This window comes from Camelus ferus, chromosome 6 (genome assembly GCF_009834535.1).
Source record: "Camelus ferus isolate YT-003-E chromosome 6, BCGSAC_Cfer_1.0, whole genome shotgun sequence".
Taxonomy (NCBI): domain Eukaryota; kingdom Metazoa; phylum Chordata; class Mammalia; order Artiodactyla; family Camelidae; genus Camelus; species Camelus ferus.
In genome coordinates, this window is record NC_045701.1 from 44,968,986 (window position 1) to 44,992,760 (window position 23,775).

Below are 23,775 nucleotides of genomic sequence, written 5' to 3' on the forward strand. Positions count from 1 at the left end.
TGAAAGAATATGTGGCTAAGCTAATTGGTGTTTTAGACAAAGAAGGTGAAGTCCTGGAAAACCTAAGGAACCTGTCTGTACAAGGGTCTTAGAGCAACAATATATTATCTGCTTGAATGAAGAAAACTTGGCATCCTGGTTGCAAATCTTAATCTGCCACGTTTTTAGCTTGCCACCTTGGGCAAGTTTATTCAAATTGTTTCCTCATCTATAAAATATCCTTGGCTTTTTCTCTGATAAAATTGAACCTGATCTTATAAAAGAAATATTTTGGAAAGGCACCTTTTAAAGAAGCATTTGCTACTTTAACATTCTATTTATTTATTAATTCAAGAAAGTTATGCATGTTTTTTAAAAATAAGATGTTATATTTTATTTATGATGATAATTTTTCTCCATAGACACATATCATTCTGTTTATTCTTACATTTTTCTATACTGAATATCATTATGTGAAACAGAAATGATAGCAGAAATTCATCCATTGTCATGACCTCTAATTAAAACATGTAACCTTAACTTAAAACTGTATATATGTAAATATATATATGTTTAAAGCAAATGGAGAGGTAAGAATTATTTTAAAATAATTACATACAAGGTATGCCCTTATTACTAAAATCTAAATTAACTCTGTCAGTGGAGATTAAATAATCGATGCATTAAGTGTTAGCATTATTACCGAGAGGCTGGGGACACTGGGTGCACGTCTGAATTTGCAACAGAGTACAATTTTTATGTTACTAATTACTTGATATTTTGCCTCTTAAGATAAAGCCCTTGTTTCTCAACCACACAAAAGCATTTCAGATTAATTAAGCCTTCATTAATAAATAATTAAGCATTTTTTCTCTACATTGCCTGAAAGCAGCTGTAATTTAGATCTTGCCCATGTTGCTAATTTGATGTCCAGCAAACAGACCTGCCTATGGAAATTTTGTAAATCAAGCTGACATATTAGCCATAGTTTACTTGCCTTCCAATTCCTCTTGGTTGTTGATAGTGCAAATCAAGCCACATGAGGGATAACCTGTCAGGAGACACTGCTTTGGGAAGCCACACTCAAATTAATACTGACTGTTCAGAGCTGTTATATGGAACATTTCTCTCTGTAATTAAGAAGACAAACATGGCAAAGAATATGCTGCTTCATCAAGTTTTGCATGTGAATCATTCCCAAAGTGAACTTTTAAAAAGAGCCCGATGAATTCTGTCAGGAAATAATAAAATATAAACCATCATGGTAGTTTAACATAGCTAAGTAATCAAATAAATATAAAAGTATGAGAAATACATTTGATAATTGAATTACAGGTACTATAAAGCTTATACACCAAACTCAGACATACAGAAGTGCACATGATATCATCAGTACATTAGAGTCCATTACACGTAGACTATTGAATTCTAGACAGTTTTCTTGAAGATCAGTTTCTCTCTGAGATGACCCAGAGGTTGACGTTAACTCACTGAGACCATGTCTTATTCATCATCGAACTCCTGGCCTCTAGATTAGATCCTCGCACATGGAAAACATACAGTAAAAATTGTATGTAAGTAGAATTATTATATGAAAATAAGAAAATAGTTAGATCTTACAAGTGAGCATATTAGGCTTGATCATTTATTCTAAGTCACTCATTTCTTTTCAGAAAAACTAGCTGGTTCTTGGAGAGGTCAGTTAAGAAAAGGAACATGGAGGAATGTCCAAATACGCAGGGCTCTTCCTCAGGAAGAAGTGATGGAAAAAGGAAGATAGAAAGTACCGTGGTTTAATCTGTTAAAGACTGCTGACTTTGGAGTGGACAACACAGAGACAAGATCCATGCCATTCTTCAGTTGAAGTGACCTGGCTGCTAAAACCAAGAGCAGTTCCTACTTACGAGCCTTTTAAATGTAGAAAGGGAGTTCCCTACTCAGCCTTATCCCCTACTACTTGCTTCCTGCGTGTATTGTATAAGATAAGACTCTTGAGTAAAATTTTGTTTTATTAACTTAGTTCTGAGACTTAAAAAAGAGTAGAAGTCCTTAACACCATAGTAACAGAAAATTTTCATATAGGAACATACATAATTTGCCAGAAAAAAATACCTTTTTACAGAGGTCACAGTATATAACGACACCTATGATTCACAATAGAACTTATAGTTAAGCGGATACTTTTGCCATACGTAAATGTCAACTACTGGTTTATACGGTTCTGTACTACTGTTCTAGAATCATTTTGCACCTGTCTCCTAGCAGGCATATTCACAAAATTAAATCAAGAAATAAACTATAAACCAATCAATAGTTTACTCTTTGCTTTAAGACCTTTTATTTTACCATGAGAGGTTGTAGTATGTTAAGCCAGTGCTTTATAATGTGAAATAAAATAACATGCAAATAAGTCACTATTAACACAAATCACAAAGCATTTGCTGGTTTATCTTTATGTAACTAAAAATATTCAACATTCATTCATTGAAAGAGTTTACATTTAATAATGGCCACGAAGTTGAAATGTATACTCTAGCTTAAAAGCAGGAACAGAAATTATGTTCTGCAGAGGGCAGATTTCAAAAGCCAAAACTCACTACTTAAGAGTACTAAAAGTTTGCCTAGATACATGGTACATACTTAGCCGCTTATGTCAGTGTGGGTGTCTGAGACAGAAGATGAACGTCTCAGGCAGAACAGCCCATCTCAGGAGAATTAGAACGGGTGAAATGGCATAATGATGGGCACTCAATGCACTCTGCACAGCTGCCCTTCCACTTTCAACACCAAAGGCAGCAAGAGACAGGAAAAGACTGACAAATTGACTGGTTCTGCCATTTCCTTAATATTAATGTGCCATGTCACTTTTTGAGGTTCTTAGATAAGATCCGATTGCTCCTTAGTCCTTTTTAATTACCTTTCAGAGTTCCTTTGTTACAGGATTTGTTACCATGAATCCAAGAGACGTTTCCTTGTCACTCTGACAGAAAGGATTGGACTGTTTCACCAGAACTAATGAATATCTTCATGGAAAAAAGTAATAAATGTTATGCTGTTTCCTAGATTGCTTATGTAATTGACAGCAAGAAGCACCACTGGAATAGTAATAATAAAATCTTCCTTGTTAACTCCAAAGCATAACAATAGAAATGTGAAGATATAGAATCTGAATTTCTTCAATTTTTCTTTTCAACCAAAATATACTGTGAAAGTACTTATGAATGATGTATCATTCTACAAATGATTTATTCACAATTGACCCTATGGTTCAGGTTTTACATCAGAGAATCCCCATCACATGACATACAACATGATAACAAAGAAAACGTCATTAGTTACTAACAAAAACGATTGTGTATATGCTCTAGCCATTAATGACACATTTCAGAGTATGAGGGTGTTGTCACATTGTTTTCATTTGTTGTTTTCTGTTTTCCTGTGATTTGTCATTGCCATGTTTATGATTTCTTTCTGTGCAATAAATGTATCCCAAACTATCACATGCAGATGTTATAATAATAGTGCAACAAGCCAGACTGAAATTTCCATCTTTTGACCCTTGATAAGAGATTTATTTCTGTAATAGATGACTTGAAGTGTCAATATATGCTAAAATTGATATTATCTATCAATATATTGCTCTAATGTATAACATATTGATATTGAAATCTATATTTTGATGAACAGTTCTAAAATTTTCAGTAATTTACCTCTTTACTTGAATGTAATTATCAGATGTCAAGATTTTATATAATTTTATAAAATTCCTCTTTGTAAAGCAAGAATTTTAGCTTACTTTATTGAACATGGAAAAACCTTCCACATCTAATTTGTGTTAAAATAGCTGGGGTTTCAGATGCAAAATATTATTAATCAATTCATATATTTTAAATAATATGTTGTCTGTGCCTAGCTGGTTTAAATGATTCCAATCAATTATTTTATATCCCTTCATTCTCGTTCCCATATTCTAATCTGTTTCCTTTTTGAGTCAGGCAGGTAGATGATATACCTTCCGAATGTATGCATCTTGCTTTTTGCTTTTTTGTAAGTAAGTATTTAAATTATTTGGTCCTACATTTTGGAAGAGGGAACATGACACAGCACAGTAGTATTGTTACAAAGCCTGAGGTCCCAGCTGTAATTCCAACCTCAATCACTTCATAAGATCTATCCTTAGGTAAGAATTTTAATCAGTCCATACCTCAATTTCCACACTTCCTGAAGAGAGATAACACTAGTTCTTACCTGATAGGGCTTTTTCTGTGGACAGACTGTGCCAGACACGTAGTAAACCCCCAATAAATAGCTACCATTGCTAATCCCAGTACTCAACACCATGCTGACTTCCGGCATTTATCGCTGAAAAGAAAACAGAAATCCAAGGCAAGTCTGAATTTCATGACATAGTAGGTAATATTTTCCCCCAGTTTGAGGTATGCAATGTTTATCTTATAATTTTACAGGGCAAGAGCAATTATATTTACATTTTGGTTGTTTCATTGATTTTATCTTGAATATGCAAGCTCTTTTTCTGCTTTCTTAGGTTATCCTTCAACTGAGAAAATGGCTTGTTTCTTGTAACAGGCTGAGAGGTGAATGACACTTGTTCCCCATCTTTCTTTACTTGGTTATTAATCAAATCTCCCCTCAGAGCTACAATCATAGCAAGAAGTCAGGTATACGAAGAAGATTCTCATGAACTAAGTGATGAATGCAATTTTGCTGTCTTGAGATAACATTATTCCTTTCCCAAATTCCTGGTCTTCTGGCACAGAATCAAGTAGAAAGGTCTTGATTCTGTCATCATGTACTGCTACTCAAGTGGTTATTTGAATTTCACCCCTATCAACAAAGACACAATTTACCCACAGTCCAACCCTGCCCCCACTTTCTCCAGCTATTTCAAGGAATGTGTAGCCTGCAATCCCATGGGTATTAAAAGAGGGTGGATTCCTGAGAAAGTGTCCCCACAGAAAAGGAATAGGTGACATTTCTCATTGGTTCAAGACTTCCATTTATGAGCCAGGTCTCAGAAAATGATTCTAAAATAATAGCATTTTGTTTTTATTGTAGTAAGAACACCTAACAGGAGATGGACCTCTCAACAGATTTTTAAGTGCATAGTACAGTACTGCTGTCTGCAGGGACAATATTGTACATTAGCTCTTCAGAACCTACTCATCTGGCCTAACTGAAATTTTATATTTGTTAATTAGAAATTCCCCATTTCTTCATCCCCTGAGACCTTGGCAACTGCCATTCTATTCTCTGCTTTTATGAGTTTGGCAATTTCATGTATCTCCTAAAGGTGAAAATTTGTGGTATTTATCCTCCTGTGATTGGTTTATTCCACTTGGCATAATGTCCTCTGGGCTCATCCATGTTGTCACAAATGACAGGATATTTTTTCTTTTTTTTAAACCAGAATAATATAATATAATAATATAATAATAATATTCCATTGTATTTACAGTTGATTCTTGAACAACATGGATTTGAACTGCCCGGGTTCACTTATACCTGAATTTTTTCAACAAATATGTACTACACTATCCTAAACTATCTCTGGTTGGTTGAATCTGAGGCTTCAAAGCTGTGGATGTGGATGGCTGACTGTGATGTTGTACGGGATTTTACATTGCAGGAAAGGGCAGCACGTCTATTCAGATATTTAGTCCAGTTTTTAATTGGGTTGTTAGTGTTCTTTGTCTTGTTTTGTTTTACTGAGTGGGAAGAGTTACTTTTTTTTTTTTTTGGAAATTAACCCTTAACAGATATAAGGTTTCCAAATATTTTCTCTCATTCCATAGGTTTCCTTTCAGTCTGCTGAGTGTTGCCTTTGCTGTGAAGCAGCTTTTTAGTTTGAAGTCTCACTTACTTATTTTTGCTTTTGTTGCCTGTGCTTTTGGTGTCATATCCTTGAATTCATTTCCAAAACCAATGTCTTCAAGTTTTCCCTTGCTGTCTTCTGGGGGTTTTATAGTTTCATGTTTTATGTTGAAGTCTTTAATAGACATTGGGTTTATTTTTATGTATTGTGTAATATAGGGGTTCAATTTCACTATTTTCTATGTGCATGTTCAGTTCTCCTAATATCATTGGTTGAAGAGATTATCCTTTCCCATTATGTTTTCTTAGCACCCTTGGCAGAGATCAGTTGACCATTTATGTGTGGATTTATTCTTAACAAGCACACTCTTAAAAGCTCTACTCTAACTTAGTTTGGGATTTCTAGATTGAAGAGGCAGAGGCATCTTAGCTGGAAAGTCACTCAGAGCATCTAGCAGACTAGGATTGCCCAGCCCACCATATTCTGAAGCTCACTATGGTCTCTCCTTAACATCAGATTCCATTTTTCTATTCCTAGAAACAATTGGATTAAATTCTTTAAGTGGCTTATTTCAGTACTTACGTTCATATGTCTAAGAAATATGCTTGTACTGCATTTTTTAAATTTTAAACTTTCACCATTAGCTATTGGGAAATGCATATTAAACCAACTTTTATTCTCCTATCCATTCACTGTCCTCCACATGTAACTTTTCTGTTCCCTATATCCCTATATATAAGTATGTATGTATATGTAGTGTACATATATATACATGAATCAATATCAGATATTGTATTGTCATAGCTATATAAATGTAATCCATAGCTAATCAATACATTATGCTATGATTACGTTTTGTTCCTTTTGAAAATTTTACTTTTCCCTTTTTATTAATAAACTCTTTGCTATTGTCATTAGATTTTTTTCTGTTCTTATAACTAATTCATCTTCAAACTATGCCTGAATTATCTTTCTCAATACATGAAAACATCACAAATATTCTATCAATTTTATCTTCTTGAAATCATGTCTGCCAGAACCTCTGACTTGCTTCAGTGTAGACATGCTGATGTAGAGGTCTGCTGTACAGCTGTCATGTAGAGACTGTCCTTAACCTTACCCCTGAGGATGTCTTCACTTCTCTTATAGGTTGGATAAATTGCTTCTTGGATCCCAAGCCTTCTCTTATGTTATATTCCCTTGTCCTTAGGAAATAGCAACTCTAGTTGTTAGTTTTCTGAAAAGGAGATAGGGGTGGAAGATAAAATCCATTGAAATCTTGCATGTCTGCAAAGTCTTTTATATTTATATAAGTTAAGTTTGGTATAGAGTTCTAAGTGGAAAAATCCTTTTTTTCCTCAGAATTTCAGGGCACTATTTCATTGTCTTTAGTTTCCAATGTTACGCTTGAAAAGTCCCAACTCATTCTATGGTTGATCATTTGTAAGCAAATTGTCTTAAATTTACAGGACATTCCGTGTCTTCCCTTCGTCCTCATATTTTGTGATGACTTAAGACCTGATGTTCATCTATTTATATCCATCAGACAGGATATCTGATAGTCTCTTTCCATTAGCAATTCAAACAAATGTGGATTTTTCTTTAGAAGCTGATTTTTTTCTCCCATATTTTCACGTCTAGAACTCTTCTTATTTAGAAATTGCTCCCCTTGTAATTACTCTTATAGCTACCTCTGCTTCTCTCTTAATTTTCACTTATTTGTGTTTTTGCTTTAATTTTTTATATCTCTTCAAATTTACCTAAGAAATGCTTATTGAATTATTTCATAATTTTACTTTTAACATCTCAGTTTCTTCTTTTTATCTAAAGTGCTTTTTCAAAAATAAGTCTTTTTTTTTTTCACAGATGCAATATATTCACTTATTCACTGAGATTTTGGAATTATCTTCACCTTGCACAACTTCTTATTCTTCCAAGTTTTTATTAACTGTTTTGATCTCAGTGTTTCTTCGTAGACACTTTCTTCAGATATCTAGTTATGCTTGACTGTTTACTCAGAAACCAAGGCAACACTAGACTGATGGAAATCTCTGTTCATGTGTGTGTGGCCATCACCCATGACCATCAGTGTAGAAGGCTGTGGATGGGCCATTTCATCTGAGAATTCCCTGTCAGTATCTACATGTCATTTCTCTTGAGTTTTCAGATTTCATAAAGAAGCCTCTTTCAATCTCCAGCTTAGATGGAATAAACCTTGTTGTCAGTCTTCTTAAAGCAAAGTTTGGAAGAGGGCTGGTGGTCACAGAACTTATTTCACATAATCCTGGTTGTCACTATAATATTTAACCTCAACTGAGTCTCAATATTCTAAATTTTACATACTCATTGTTTTATTTTCTCCAGAGAATATTTCTCTAGTCTTCTGCTGCTTGTGTTAAATGGGTAATCATTTCTTAAAAGCTTTCAGTTTATGTTTCTATTTTATGCCCCTCCTTAAACCCTGCATCGAGAGGCACCTGTTGCCAAATATTCCTGAGACTTTTAATGTTTTCTATTTTAAGTCATGCTGCTTTTCAGATTCTCCCACCAAAGACTTAGAGTTGCCATATAAGACACAGGATTCTCAGCTAAACTGAAAAATATACTTCTTAAAGTGTTTTTCTGAGATTCACATTTAACTGGATATGCTTAATTTGCATGTGGTAAATTAAATATTGCATTTCTTTTTAATATATGACCTCCTTGGATTGTTCAATCAGCTATCACCTACTTTCAGTTTACAATTTCCAAAATTTGTGGCTATTATTATATGTCCAGTTCTCTTTGTACTTACGTATTTACACCTTAAAAACCCTTTTGCTGTCATTTTGGTGTGGCTGGAAGAAGCTGAGCTTCTTTGGTTCTGTCTACTACCTTAATCAAAAGCAGTTGTTTTCAATGCAAATTCCAGGGTTTCTTCTTAGTTACCAAAAGAGGACTTGAATCCTCCTGATTTAAATATGCTTAGAAATATATTAACCACCCAAAATATACATGGATATTCTTTTAAGCTGATATCATCAGGCGGACTACAATACCTCCAGGTCCAATGGAAACACTTTTTATGAGCTATGAGTGTGACACATTTTTAGACATGGAAGCTGAGACATGCTTCTCATGTTTACTACTGTCCTTAAAGGAATAGTCTCATAAAACAGGAAAGACAAAAATATAAAGCTCCTCAGAAGTTATTGTTAATTCATTATTTTGATTGACATTTTTAACAGAGTATTATGTGCATTTGGGCATAATAAGGAGATTATTTTCAGGTTCAGTATACAAAATTCGTGCCAAGTTTAATCTATAATCCTTCCCATAAAATGACACGTAGCAGAAAGGTCTGAAATTTCTCTGGGACTAAAATATAAAAGCTAGAGGAGATCTTAAAGATCATTTTTCCCCTGTCATCTGGTGGCTCTTTATATGACTCTTGTCTCCTTCACAAGTTCTAACTTTTTGCTGACTTATTAAAGCAAGTACATTTTAAAATAAGTTCTTAAAAATAGCATAATGTACAACATACTTCCCAGTTGGGATTCTTTCTCTGAATTCTGAGAATATATTTAAGTTTAAAATAACCTGATTTATACAAAACCTTAATCCCTTGATTTTCACACCTCTAACACTTATTCTCTCCTCTTGAAATACAATTTGAAATCGGGCACAAGGGTTTATTTAGAAGTGACAGAGTACACAGTAGTTTTTATTCTCTATCTTGGGTCAGCTTTGGTGACTCATGGTTAGAAAAGTTAAACATATGTTAACAGGGTCCATAAGTTTTGTAACCTTGTCAGAACCATTTCTGTTATCCTGAAAATCATCTTGGATACCATTATGAGGAGTTATATTTTTTAAGGAATTCTCTGAAATATAGTTTATGATCTAGTGTCCTTTAGCTTTAAGTCTAAAGGGTGACATTTGGCTTCCTTCCTTTGAACTTCTTATCTGTAGTTCAGCGCAGTGTGTGTGTGTGTGTGTGTGTGTGTGTGTGTGTGTGTGTGAGAGAGAGAGAGAGAGAGTGTTTGTGTAAAACAAGGATCCCTGATGTGTTTGTTTCTCATTTCTGACAGTTAACATTATTGTTCCCTGACAATTGGGTCTGTGTTACCATCTGTCACTCGGGGAATGTGTCTGTCATTTAGCACTTCGACAGTGCTATCTGTCGACCCACGAAAGTTACCAGAAGAATAACTTGAAAGCTACTGTCAAGAGGAAACTGAACTAGGTATCAAGTTCTTTGGAAGTACATTTATTTCACAGCATCTGTGTGTCAAGTAGTGATGAATGCCCTTTTTAACTAGGCGAGAAAGTGAAATTTGTCTCTTTTAAAAAACTTCTATAAAGTAGGCTATGCTCTTCCAGCAATGCCAATTGATCTATAAAATGTTTTTCAAATTTATTCATTTATTCACATACAATTTGAAAGTGCACTCAGGAAAAACCTCATCATCATGAAAAAAAAACTAGATTTAAGAAATGACTAATACTTGTATTTGAGAAATGACTGATACAAAAATGTCTGATATTCCATTTATTCTGCTATAATCTAATCCATAATACCTCGAGGTTGAACTATTGAGAGTGAACAGCTTTACCCCCAAATCTCCTCGTATTATGACCAGATGCTTTTCTAAAGGTTATTTTTGAAGATTATCCATGAACTCTTTGGTCAATAACATTACACCTATTCGAAGAAAAGATTTCTAAAACCTCCCACCCCCCACACTGGAGACTAGTGCGCGACGTGTGGGGGCAAAGACTTGTCGGTTGCCTTTTATACTCCGTGTTCAAATAATACTCTAATTATACACTTTAGAGCTCAAAAAGTAAAACTTCCTTACTCCAATAGTCTCATCAATAAACTCTGTTATTTGCCTTTCCAACACTAAACAAAATGAATGGATTTATATACATCTGTGCCTGGGTGTGTGTATATATAGTGTGCACACTAGTGCACATATGCAGGCATGTTACTGTATGTACAGTTCTCATACTAGTGGACTTTATTGTCCTTTAAAAGTAATTTCATTTATTTTTTAATTTTTTATTCTTTCTAACCTACGGTACTGCAAGTGAAAACACATATATGTGTATGCATACACACACTTTTACAAATGTGTATGTGTGTGAATGTGTATATGTGTGTGTATAAATACACACGTATATATCTACATATTCAACTTCAGTATAATAGGTTACAGGAAAATAGAAAAATATAAATTAATTTACTTTAAAAAGACAACAGAGTCCATTTAGCATGACAACTGTATATACACTAGTTAGTGTGCAGGTGTTTTAAAATCAAACAGTGGCTCAGATTCACCACATATTAGCAGTGCAATAGCAAATTTTTTTTTCATCTATCAGATTGAGGTCTCTAATCTATAAAATAAAAATGAGAATATTCTAATGAGTATTCAATAAAGTATAAATATAATGTTAGCTAAAATGATAAAACTGTTTTATACATTTCAGATATCTCTAAAGGTATAATTGTATTGTGAGGCAATCAAATAATTCCATAATAATAATATTGAGTTATCTGAGCCATACTTATGATTTTTATAAAAGGGGAAAGCTTGAATATTTTCCATTCTCCTCTTGTTAGATAATGAAACTGAACTCCCAAAATCCTTGATGAAGAAAAAGGTAATTATTTCAGATTCCTATGTTAACTGAGCTACAGAAAAATACAGCAACACTTGAACAGTATGAGGGTTCGGAGCACTGACCCTCCATGCAGTGGAAAGTCTGCGTGTACAACTTTACAATCTGCCAACCGCGGATCACATAGTAAGTACTTAGTAAAAAAAATCCATTTGGATGTCGACCCAAGCAGTTCAAATTCATGTTGTTCAAGGGTCAACTGTATAATGAATCTTCTAAAATTCTTTATATCATATTGAATTTTTTCACTGTTGTCCTCTAGCTTCGGGGTTATTTACGTTTTTGATATCTGCCCTTCAAATCACTAGGAAGGCATGCTTTAGCACACGCTCTGAGAACTGACTCTGCTACAAACTGTTCAATGTGATATCCTGCAAAAGCAGTGCTGTATCCATGAAAAGCCATACTTATGCTGGTGCTCAGGTAATGTCTTTGCAGAATATGAGAGTAAAAGTCTCCACACTGGAGCCTTTTAAATCTGACACCATTGCCACCAACCCAAGTGTGGTTCTTATGAAAACCTATGTTGGGGAGGAAGAAATTTTCCCCTACCCTTCTAGATTCCTCCGGCTGATCTAAGAACTGAATTGACATGAGACAGATCAACAGGAGAAACCCAGAGTTTTAATAACATGTATATACATGAGAGAGACCCAGGAAAAGCAGCCAGAATCCTCACCTGAAACACCATCTTTACCTAAAAGGCAAGAGAGAATGTCTGGAGGTAGTGGTTTGGGACTTCAGAAAGGAGGAAGACAATTCACATGGAGCTGGAAAAGCAAATGTTTGATAAACAACTGTTTGCTGGGCCGTGCAGAGACAGTGGGACACAGAGACACAAACAGATTTCGCTGGGTTCCTCCTGTCTACACACCCAGTTCTTACTAGAGTTTTCTATGTTGACAGCTCTCCTACTGGAACAGATCCTCTATCTACAATATTCTTTTATGCAGTTAGGGGGACGGTCAGAGGTTCTTCCTGAGTCCTCTAGGATTTGATTAGTTTCAGCTACAAATTATCTACTTGCCAAAGACACACTTTAGGGTGGCAAATTTTGCTCCCTACACCTCCTGAGATCAAGAAGGCAAGATTTTAGCCAGTTACACTTGATATCCTTTGCTGAGGGTTCCTTCAAAATTTTGAAAGTAAGCTGTAGTTTGTTTAAGGTTCATATTTTAGAGGGCTCCTATAGAGGGCTCGTTTGACATTTATGTCAAACTTCCAGCCGTATCCTCTGGGGACTCCTTTACATGTCTACTCTGTCTTTGTTATCAGGGGAAATATTTATGCTTTTCAGTGCAAGGTTTTGAGGAATTATTTCACTAAATAATTCATTTGAGGAAATATTTCACTAAAACACAAAAAAGGAATTATTCCTTTTGTATTAGCTTGAGATTCTCCCCAATATTATAAAACACAACATATTCAGAATGTTTCTCTGTGGTCTGAGATTCTTTCAATACACCATTCCTTCACTCTTTTTTTGTGTGTGGGGGCAATTAATATATCAACTTTTAAATATATCTGGCTTGACCAATGAACAGAATTTTGCCTTAAAATACTGGAAATCATTAGGGTCAGGGTGTATGCATGTCATTATGTTATGTCATTTTTACCATCATGTAACCAGATAGGGTAGAAGGTCTTCAGAGAAAGGGAACCAGGCATGGCTTTCTTGATATAAGAGAAGCCATTTCGGGTCTAAGCCATTTTGTGATCTAAGCCTGGCCACAAGACTTGCCCTTGAACAAGTATCACTAATTAAGGATCTTAAGGGAACAAAAGAATGCAGAAACAAATGACTATAATGAGGCAAGAGAGGTGACAATAGCACAGATCAGTTGTAAAGGCTCCCAGTTCTGTTTCAATGGAGGCCAGCCTTGTTCACTCAGGGGAGCTTGCTGGAGCATTCAGTGACTTGTTATCCCTACAATGGGAATGCTCCGATTAGAAAAGCTGACGTAATCGATGAAAGCACCTCAGCCATAGAAGACAGGTCAGCTTCTGCTCATTGGCCACAGTTGCGATGGATGATAAAGTTGCCCTAGACTTCCAACTTTTGGGTCAAGGCAGTGTCTGTGCAAGAACTAACGCAATAAATGCATCGGGCCGAGTGGAAAGAGCAATTAAAAATGCACAGAGGAATGTCCTGAGAGTTTTCTTCAGCTGTTTGGGCCCAGAACCCTGGGAATATGTTTGGGTTCAGTACTGCAGGTTGGCCTCCTCTTGTTGCTCGGAGTCCTGTTCATAGTAACTTTAATTAAATGCTGTATGAGACAAACTGAAGAGATTTGGTACGAGACCCTGTTAGGTTAATCAGAGTAGCCACCAGAGTGGAGTGCTTATGGGAAAATTCACCTGAAGCCAGGATGGGTTTATGGCTGAGGGGTGCGTATTGTTGGGAGACAGTTCTTCAAGGGCCTGTCATGTCTCTTCATATCTTGTGAAATGAACTCATGACTGCTTTTATTCAGAACTACATTCCAAGGATGTTTATAATGTAAACAGTCTTGGAAGTTAGAAGTAGTGATTCCCTGGGAAGCAAAAGTGAGTATAGAAATGGTGCCTTTCTCCAAAGCAAAGGGCAGGCGTTCTTACTGCCCAGTGTAGTAACGATGTTGTCTTGTGCTGAAGCAAAGAACAAGCATGCTTACTTAATACTATGAAAGACTTGGGTTCCTGAGTTCAGGGTTCTTTACCTATAACATAGCCCACTGCATGTAGAAGAACCCATCTGGGCGCATTTCATTGCAGCTGTGGGACTTGTGGACAGGGAGCTGACACAATTAGCCGATGCTCACGGTGCTCGCTGTGTGACTAATACAGTCCTTTGTCTCTGATTTAAGAGTTTCGTTGAGTCAGTTTCTGGTGTACCACATGATGTTTCAGTCATACATATACATACATATATTCCTTTTCATATTCTTTAAGCTTTTGCACAGCTTGTTTTGATATAAAAGTAGTTTTGATATAAGAATGAAGTAAATTGTGTCAGGATATTATCTCATGTGTCGCTCAGCTGCTGAGGGGTCTGGCTTGTGGGGTTATCAATAGGAACCTGACGGAGGTGACTATAGCCAGAGGACATTTAGACTATAAATACCAAGCGTTTGGAAGGAATATCCAGGAGAGTTTCAGTTTGGGCAAAAGCTACCCTTTGCTGATCTAGTTCTCTGAAGATCTTGAGACACGTGCTTCTGCTGTGGCCAGGCTCTTCCCGGGTATCAGTGGTGTTAAACGGTGCAGCAGTCTCAAAAAGAAAGGGGACATCTGCTCTGCCTCTCTGAGGCACTCATCAACAGGGGTGCATGCTGAGCAAATGTCCCCAGAATGATCACCCTAGGAGCAGCCTAGCCTGCCTGCCAACGCCAGTGCCTTTGTTTCCTAGCAACGCAGTCTAGCAACAAGGGACTTCCATTTTGCACTGGCTGCTGAAAGTCAGTTCCCAGTTTGTTAAGCCAGCTCCCCTGAGAAACCAGACTTGTATAAAAGGTACACCTCAACTTAATTTAGCCTTTATTTCTGTCATCTCTCTTTGTCTGAAACAATGGTATAATCTGTCATTTGTTTGGAGTATGCTTTCTTTATTGGTTTATTAAGAGACATCAGCATGTATGCTATTGGCTTGTGAAATTATTGTAATTCCCACAGTAAACCTGTGTTAAACAAAATATGGCAAAAATAATCCCAGTCTCTGAGCATAACTTGCTTCCCTAAACAAAACAGTCTGCAATTCCTTATGCATCCAGTGAACCAGTTCCCTGGGAGTTTGATATCTCTCTAAATTTCACTGATACTTTTAACTTTGGTAACTGATTTCATCACACCTGCTGCTCCATACCATGAGTGACCACATGGACCCTAGGAATCAAAGTTTCCTCATCTTCCACTCTTTTATTCTTTCTCTTCTCAAACCGTGTTTGGGAAGCCAGGACCCTTCTAGCAAATCCCATTTCATGACAGTAAGTTTTGTGTTCTTGGACTCAATTCCAATGAGCATGTTGTATGTGTGTTGGGAGGACGGGGTGGGGTGGGGGCTGTCCTCCACACCACCAACAAGCAATTAATTCTCTGGGACACTTGTTGAGTGTCCTAGAATTCAACTCTTCTGATACTATGTACTCATAAGCAGCATTAGATTCTACAGATTGAGGGCTCAGTGCCAACTGTAAATCCAGGTGGTTAAAATTCAGGCTTCTGACCAACTGGCTATAGACGGGAGCTCCCACAACACCTTCCTCAGACTTGATTAATTTGCTAGAGCAGCTCACAGAACTCAGAGAAACATTTTACTTGCTAGATTAGCAGTTTATTATAAAAGGATATAACTCAGGAATAGCCAGATGGAAGAGACAGATAAAGCAAGGCAAGGGGAAAGCGGCACGGACTTTCCATGCCCTCTGCAAGCACATCACTCTCCCCAAATCTCCAATGTGTTCACCAACTCAGAAAGCTCTCCAAACCTTATTTTAAAGCTTTATGGACGCTTCATTACATAGGCACTATTGATTAAATCATTGGCCATTGGTCACTGATCCAACTTCTAGCCTCTGTGCTTCTTCTAGAGGCCTGGGATGTTGAACTGAAAGTTCCAACCTTCTAATCATATGGTTGGCAACGGGAGGCCAGACAGCCTCAGCGCCTGCCACGATGGTGTTTTCCTGATCCCCCCCAGGCCAAGCGGACTCATTCCAGTCAGGGTATCGCCCCATGCCCCTAGCTGATATCCCCTGCTTTTTGAAAAGCAAAGAGGCAAACACTGATCCATGCAGGTAATGTTGGGAAAACAAAGGGCACAAATTGAAAGCTCTTTCTTACCCTGTCCCGTAGCTGTGGCATCTGTCTCTTTTTCTCCAGGCTCCTTTAGGTTTCTAAAAATACAGAACATGTTAGAGAATCACAAGCCCATATTTTATTTTCTAGAGAATTAAAAATTTTCCATTCTATTTTACAGAGTTATGTTTTTAGGATTGTGAGCTACTCTGCTACTGCAAATATTTCAATGATATTTATGTTCATGTCAAAATATTACACATTGGACTGACAAGATTGATTTTGAAGTGGCTTCTATCAATATATTTCTACTTTGCTCTATTGTGGAATTGTGCATACTTGATAAAGCACACAGAAAATGAATAAAACAGATGCTTTCATATTCTAAATTTTTTTTAAAGGGAAATTCATCTATTTTCTTAGAAAAATAGAATTCATTTTTCAATGTGTACATATTGATTTATTATTTATGGCTTTAAACTGAAGAATGGCTCTGCAGCAGAATATGTATGAAGCTGATCATCCTCCCCAGATAGCCCCCCACCTGCTTTTACCTTCCCTGCACCCCAACTGCATTTCTTCATCACCCCTTTTTTTTGGATCCTGACTCTAGTCGCCTTCCACTCTCAAACTTCTTAATGCTAGTACTCATTCCTTCAGGATTTAGTCATGGTCCAGGACAAATTTAAATCATTCCTTGCTAGTTTATAAATACTGTCAAAATAGAATGTTGGTAAGATAACCTAGATAATGTTTAATTCAAAATAACTTATGTAAGTGGGAGAATTTCTGGAATCAAAACTGGGAGGATTGATGTGACTCTTGGAGAGCCTCTCAATTACAGCGATATAACGGCATATAACTCTTTGTAGTCAGGACTCTGGGAACCATATAAAATGGAATATGGCTCATTGTAGGGCAAGCAGATGGGCTAGTAAAAGAGTGGACCATATTGCACATGCAAGATCACTGCTCACATTAATATAAAAATGTAGTGCTAACATTTTAGTGATTGCATCCAATCTGAGATATGCATTTTCTCCACAGACAGCTACCAGTACTTGTGGTTATATAGATGTTTTACATTGGCAGTAAGTTAACTCACAAGGTAAATTAATAACAGACACATTTACCTGTGTATACGAATCTGACAAAAATGGTTCTTTTCTTGAACCTATTTTCACTGCAGGAAATATATCTTGATCCTTAATATAAGTCTGTGAATACAGGACAGATATTATATTTACTTAACATTTTCCAAAGAAATTATTCATAAATTTTAATGAGTATTAAACTTTAATAACTATCCAATTTTATTAAACTTTAATTATATAAGTAGTAGATGAATAGCATATGTCCTTTCTTATAACATATGCATATTATTAATAAAATTAAAATTACTTCCTAATCATCATCCCAGACTCCTTTCTTCCTCACTAGGGATAATCATTCTTGATTGATTTTGAAATTTTATGTATAGTGAAAATATTATAAAAATTATAGATAATATTTTGTGTAAGTTTCTATATTTTTTCAAGTAAATTGTATCTTACTTTAATACTGCTCTGAGGCTTGTTTATAATCAACTTTTTTTTTTTAAAGAGTACCCATATTAAATCATATAGATTGAATTTTCACTTATATATGCTTTGTATTAAATTGTAGGAATGCACCATATTTAATTTAGACACTGATTTTTGATGGACATTTAGATTGTAATCTTTTTTTAATACTAAATAATGCAATTAACATCTGGGACTTGTGTTTAGTTGGAAATTTTTTGAAGTAAGATATTCAAAGTAGAAATTCTGGGCCAAAGATAGAAACATTTTTAGTTTTAAGTGATGAAACTAAGCTACTATGACACTGTGATTTATAATAAGAAATATTAGTGTGGTCTTCCTCCCTGTTCTGGGTTTCCAGCTCCTAAAACTTTTGTAATTTCCTAAGCAATGAGAGTATCTTTTATTACAATATTTATGGGGTGTTTTTGTCTTCAAAAGCTACAGTTGCTGAAATAGTTCCAGAGTGATAAAGATAAAGATAAAATCTTTTTTTTTTTTTTTTTTTTATAACAATCTCCTTTTAACCACACCGGACGTTAGGTTAATACAGTGGCTTTTGGAAAGCCCATAAGGGTGGGGGCTTGTTGCCAGGGGAACCAACTGCGTAATTAGAGGGTTAGAACTTTCAGCCCCATTCCTCAACCTCTGGGGAGGAGAAAAGGGCTGGAGGCTGAGTCAATCACTAATGACTGATGCCTATGCATCAGCCACTGCCTATGTAATGAAGCCTTCATAAAAAAACCTAGCTGAAGGGGTTTGAGCAGCTTCCAAGTTGGTGAAGCTATGGAAGTACTGGGGCAATGGCACACTCAGAGAGGGCAAGGAACCTCTGGGTTCCTTCCCACATACCTTGTCCTGAGCGTCTCTTCCATCTGGATGTTCCAGAGTTATAGCCTTTGTAATAAACCAATCATCGAGTAAGAAAATTGTTTCCTAGGTTCTGTGAGCCATTCTAGCAAATGATTACACCTCACTGGCGGGGGGATCATGGGGACTTCTGGCTTACAGTCAGAAGTCCACGTGATAACCTGACCTTGCAATTGACATCTGACGTTGGGGGGTAATCTTGTGAGACTGAGTCCTTAATCTGTGGGATCTGACACCATTTTCAGGTAGACAGTGCCAGAAATTGAGTTAAATTATAGGATAACCAACTGGTGTCTCAGACTGCTTGATGTGGAAAAACCACACATCTAAAGTACACAAGTATTCAGTGGGTTGAAGAAAAAGAAAAAAAAAACCTACTTTTTCCCTCTGAGTAGAAGCCTCTTCCTCTTCAGCTATCCACTACATCGATATTACATACCCAATGAGTAAAATTTCTAAAGATCATTTTTTTAACATTAAGAAATTTTATTCAATTCAGGATCCCTTATGATGCTGTGCTGCTGAAAAGTGACAATTTTCATAATAAATATCAAATATCTTCTAAAAACCTCAGTCATAACATAGGTTTGACTTTTTCTTTAATGCCCTGAAGAGTGAGACTCTTTTTGGATTTATGAACCATTTATTAGGCTGTAAAGTTAGCCAATTTTGATGGTGGCAGTGTCCCTTTGCTCCTGTATGTGAATCCAAGAGATACTGTCTCTGGTACAAAGGGGAACAAGGACAGGATGGAAGGAGACTGGTGATTGTATTTAAAAACTATTAAAAAGAATCACAGCATAATTTACTAGAGTGTGACCATTTGCAGGTCATTTTAATTCTGTGGGAACAGTTTCTATTCTCAAAATATCATCAAAATTAACGCTACTTTTTTAAAAAATCTAAATTTCATTAGATTATGAATAGCAAAGGAAGTACGTCCTTAATTTTATTTTGTATTATCTAGTGCTTCATAGAGAGAGTCTGTCTCCATTGGAGACCTTAAGTATAATCCCACCAGGTTTCTTTATTGGAGAGAAAATATTACTATATTTATTTGGCAGAAGGGACTTTGGTGAGAATCTTTTTTTCCAACAAAGCAAGTTAATGGAATGCCACTGACAAATGTTCTTATTTAACTACATGATGGTACATTTGGGAGCCCTCAGAAATGGACTCCTTTGTTTCTATTAGGCATAAAGACATTTAAAACCCAAAACCTGTATCAAGGATTTACACATATTCTTTCTTTATTGTAGTTAATAAAAGCACTGTGCTTTGTTCTTTCATTACAGTTGTGTGTTTTCTTCCTTTAGTCTCCTCTAGGGATTCCATTACTATATGTGATTGGCTCCAATTGACATTTTGTTTTGGTGTTTAATAGACAATGAGAAAAAAGTAGGGAGTTTGTTTGTAATTTGGAAAAATAATGAGCCAGCTATCATCACCTGCCAGAAGAGGAGAGCGTGCCCCAGGCACAGGTGCGCACAATTAGCTGCCAGACCCACCGCTCTTCTCTCCATTGAGCATAGTCCCTCTTCAGAGTTCCCCAGTGATCAATGCAGGATGTACTAAGAAACGGTTCACAGAGTGTCCATTGAGGAATGCTAAATGCATTTAGCACCAGGACTTTTACTCCAAAAAAAAGAGATAGAGATAATTTCAAAACTTGTAAAATGGCCTCTTAGAGCCCTAGTGTAAATTTTTAGAGTTCCTGATTTGATTTTAAGCAACTGGATTCTGATTAGGAGACAATTTTTTGTTAAAGTCATTCTAATCAAAAGTAAACCTTCCCAAGGATTATTTTTCCCTCATGAGACCAGCTGTTCAGTCAGCAACACCTGTGTGCTAAATAAATGTGTACATTACAAATATTAAGAAAAATCTGTTTAAAATGCATAGCAACATCTTAATAGAAGATGAAATGCTTGATAAAACAACCTGACTTCTAAGAAGAATAACTCCTATGTTTTGTAGTTGGTACTTCAAAATTTTCCCAACAGTCAATAGTGGATCTAAATAATTTGCCATATAACAATGTAAGGAAATAGCAGGGGCTGTTTTAAGAAGATAATTGAACTCAAAAAGCAAAATACCCACAGAGCAGAACAGTTTATCAATAATGGATTTAAAATCAAGTAGTGTGTGTTTGTGTGTGTGTGTGAGTGTGTAGAGAGAGTGTGCAACTTCACAAACAAAAACACCCATCAGAGGGACAATCCAGATGAAGTTTCAAATGCTCAGGTGAAAAATAAAGAGAACAGAGGCGCCACACTATTAATCAGTACAGAAATGCAAATTAAAATAAAAATGACATACCTCTACAATGGAATACTATTCATCAGAAAGAAAGGAATGAAATACTGATATATGCTATAATATGGGTGCATTTAAAAAACATTATGCTAAGTAAAAGAAACCAGATGTAAAAAGACTACAAATATTACATGAGTCTGCTTATCTAAAATATCTAGAAAAGACAAATCTGTAAAGACAGAAAGTGAATTAATGGATGCCAGGGGCTGGGGTAAGAAGCAGAAATTGATTGTTACTAACAGGGAGGAATTATCTATGGGGTAACTAAAATGTCCTAAAATAGGTTGTTGGTGACATATACACAACTGTAAATTTCATAAAGAGCACTGAGTTGTACACTTCAATGTAAAATAGGTGAATTTTTTAGTATATAATTACATCTCAATAAAGCTGTTAGAGATAAATATAGGAAACACTTCAGTATATCTAAATAAAAAACAAGAAAGCAAAGACAGAAAACCTAAAGGCAAAAATCAGCAAATCACCCAGAGTCCAAACCACATGGCACAGACTATGTACTTTTTTATTTTCTCCTGGAGCTTGTTATTTGGTTAACTGTAAAATTCTAATTCCTTAGCTGAGCAGTGAATGCTTGTAGATGGGGCAAGAAAGAGAAAAAAAAAATGATGTGGATTTGAAAGCATCTCTATCTGAAGGATGGTGGAACTTTGAAGCTTCACAGAAATGGTAAGATAGGTATCTCAGTGCCATTGGATGTGACTGCCAATCAGAAAGACACCTTTTGTCATGGAGTTGGGGATACTTAAAGTTGGTTTCACACTGTAGTGAGGAAACTGACTCCGTTTTTGGATGATTGACCACTGACATCTCTTAAGGCTCAACCCTCCCTCTTTCCCCTTGTGCCCCACCCACGTCTTTGCGGACTGTTAAGAAAGCCTCAGTGCTCCCTCCTTTGGTGAAGGTGGGACATCCAAATCATAAAAGCCCCTTCCCTTGCTGGTGGGAACTCTTACCCTGGCCCCACCCGCCGAACACAGTAATAACCCAGGCCAGTCTCCTTTTCTTGCTTTCTGAGCTATTTCACACCTGCTGATTATGTCAGTAATACAGCTTTTCATACCTTCTGGTTACATATCAGATGCATGGTGTCAGCAGTCTTGATATCTGAACTGAACTTTGGATGGGAGTCCAACTGCCTCTTAAGTGACATAAAAATTGTCTTTTGTCATAGAGCACCTGATGAAAATGTGAAGAATGGGAAAAAAGAGAAAAGTTCTTAATCCTTTAACTTAGACTTTGATATTGTGTGTGCTAGTTACAACTATTTTCTTACTCAGTATTTCTTCTTCCCTTCATACTTACTAACATAATTTATTCTTTTGTTCAGGTTGGCAATACACCTAATTTTAAAAAATAACCCATACCTTCATAGATCCACAGAATCTCTTCTAATTAAAGGAGTGCCTTTGATCAAGTTCTGAGCAATGAGATATAAGCAGGATTATAGAATTAAGATTTCTGAGAAATCTGCTATTTTCCTAACTAATAAAAAGGAGGTTTTCCAGTGACACATGTCACTTCCTCCTTCTTTCTGCCTCATAGGAGGATATATACCCAAAGTTGGGATAGTCATTATGTAAGGATGCAGATGAAAGTGTCATGCTGAGTCAGGTGAAGAAGGACATAAGGTCCTTATGGGAAATGCTATTCCATTCCTAGAGTGCCTGCCTCATGATGCATTCATGAGAAAGAAAAAACAAACCAAATGTCCTGGGTGGGGGAAATGGGGAGATGTTGGTCAAAGAGGCAGACTTTCAGCAATAAAATAAGTTAAGTTCTGAGACCTAATGTACAGCATGATGACTATAATTAATAATAAAGTATTGTTTACTTAACATTTGATAAAAGAATAGCTCTTCAGTGTTCCCACCAAACACACACACACACACACACACACACACAAAGGTAACTTGGGAAGGGATGAATACATTGATTTGTTAATTGTGTTACTCATTTCACAATTTATTTATATATATATATATATATCTCTAAGCATCACATTGTATACCTTAAATATATACAATTTATAATTGTCAATCATACCTCAATAAAGTTGGTCAACACCCTCCCCTCAAAACCTAAGTAATAACAGGCCTTCTTGTTATAATACAGTCAGAAGTAATTTCTGAAAATGTATACCAAATTTTCTGACTTTCACTTGAGTGTGAACTCCAATATATTTTTTATGGGCATTCTCTTTATAACAGTATTATTTGCAGACAGTTTATCAGAAATGATAACGTGGTATAGCTTTTTGTTGTTGCTGTCCTCAAAACACACAGTTACATGGGAGTAGAAGGAGGAATTTCTGTCAGACAATTCTGGGGATAGAGATTGAAGGGCAGCTATTACAACTACTTGCTGTCATTTTTCTTTAAGTCAAAATTAGTGTTGGTCATCCTTTCCTTGAGGTTGGATGTTTATTTCCAAAATGATCTTTCACTTTCTTTGAATTAAATCTTTTGTGATCATATCTCCCCAGTGGGGATGTTAATTAGTGCAGCTACAAACAATAGAAAACACTATGAAGGTCTCGCAAAAAACTAAAAATAGAACTACTGTATGATCCAGAAATTCTACTTGTGAGTATGTATCCCCCCAAAACCCCACAAAAACACAAATTCAAAAAGATACAGGCACTCCCATCTTCACAGCAGCATTATTTACAGTTGCCAGGATATGGGAACAACCTAAGTGTCCATCAACAGATGAATGGAAAAAGAAGATATAAGATATATCTATATATATATATCT

At 36.1% G+C, this 23,775-nt stretch overlaps 1 long non-coding RNA gene across 2 annotated transcripts; it reads right to left on the reverse strand.

Annotated features, from left to right (window-relative positions):
* Positions 1 to 529: 529 nt before the first annotated feature.
* On the reverse strand, positions 530 to 22,106 carry LOC116664243. 2 transcript variants are annotated; one of them, XR_004320661.1, is made up of 5 exons: positions 22,082 to 22,106; positions 17,386 to 17,469; positions 16,298 to 16,350; positions 4,228 to 4,341; positions 530 to 1,109 (listed from the first exon to the last, which is right to left on the reverse strand). It is a non-coding gene; the product is annotated as an uncharacterized LOC116664243 (long non-coding RNA). The 2 variants fall into 2 exon arrangements; XR_004320660.1 differs by lacking the exon at positions 530 to 1,109 and having other exon boundaries at positions 3,822 to 4,341.
* Positions 22,107 to 23,775: the final 1,669 nt, after the last annotated feature.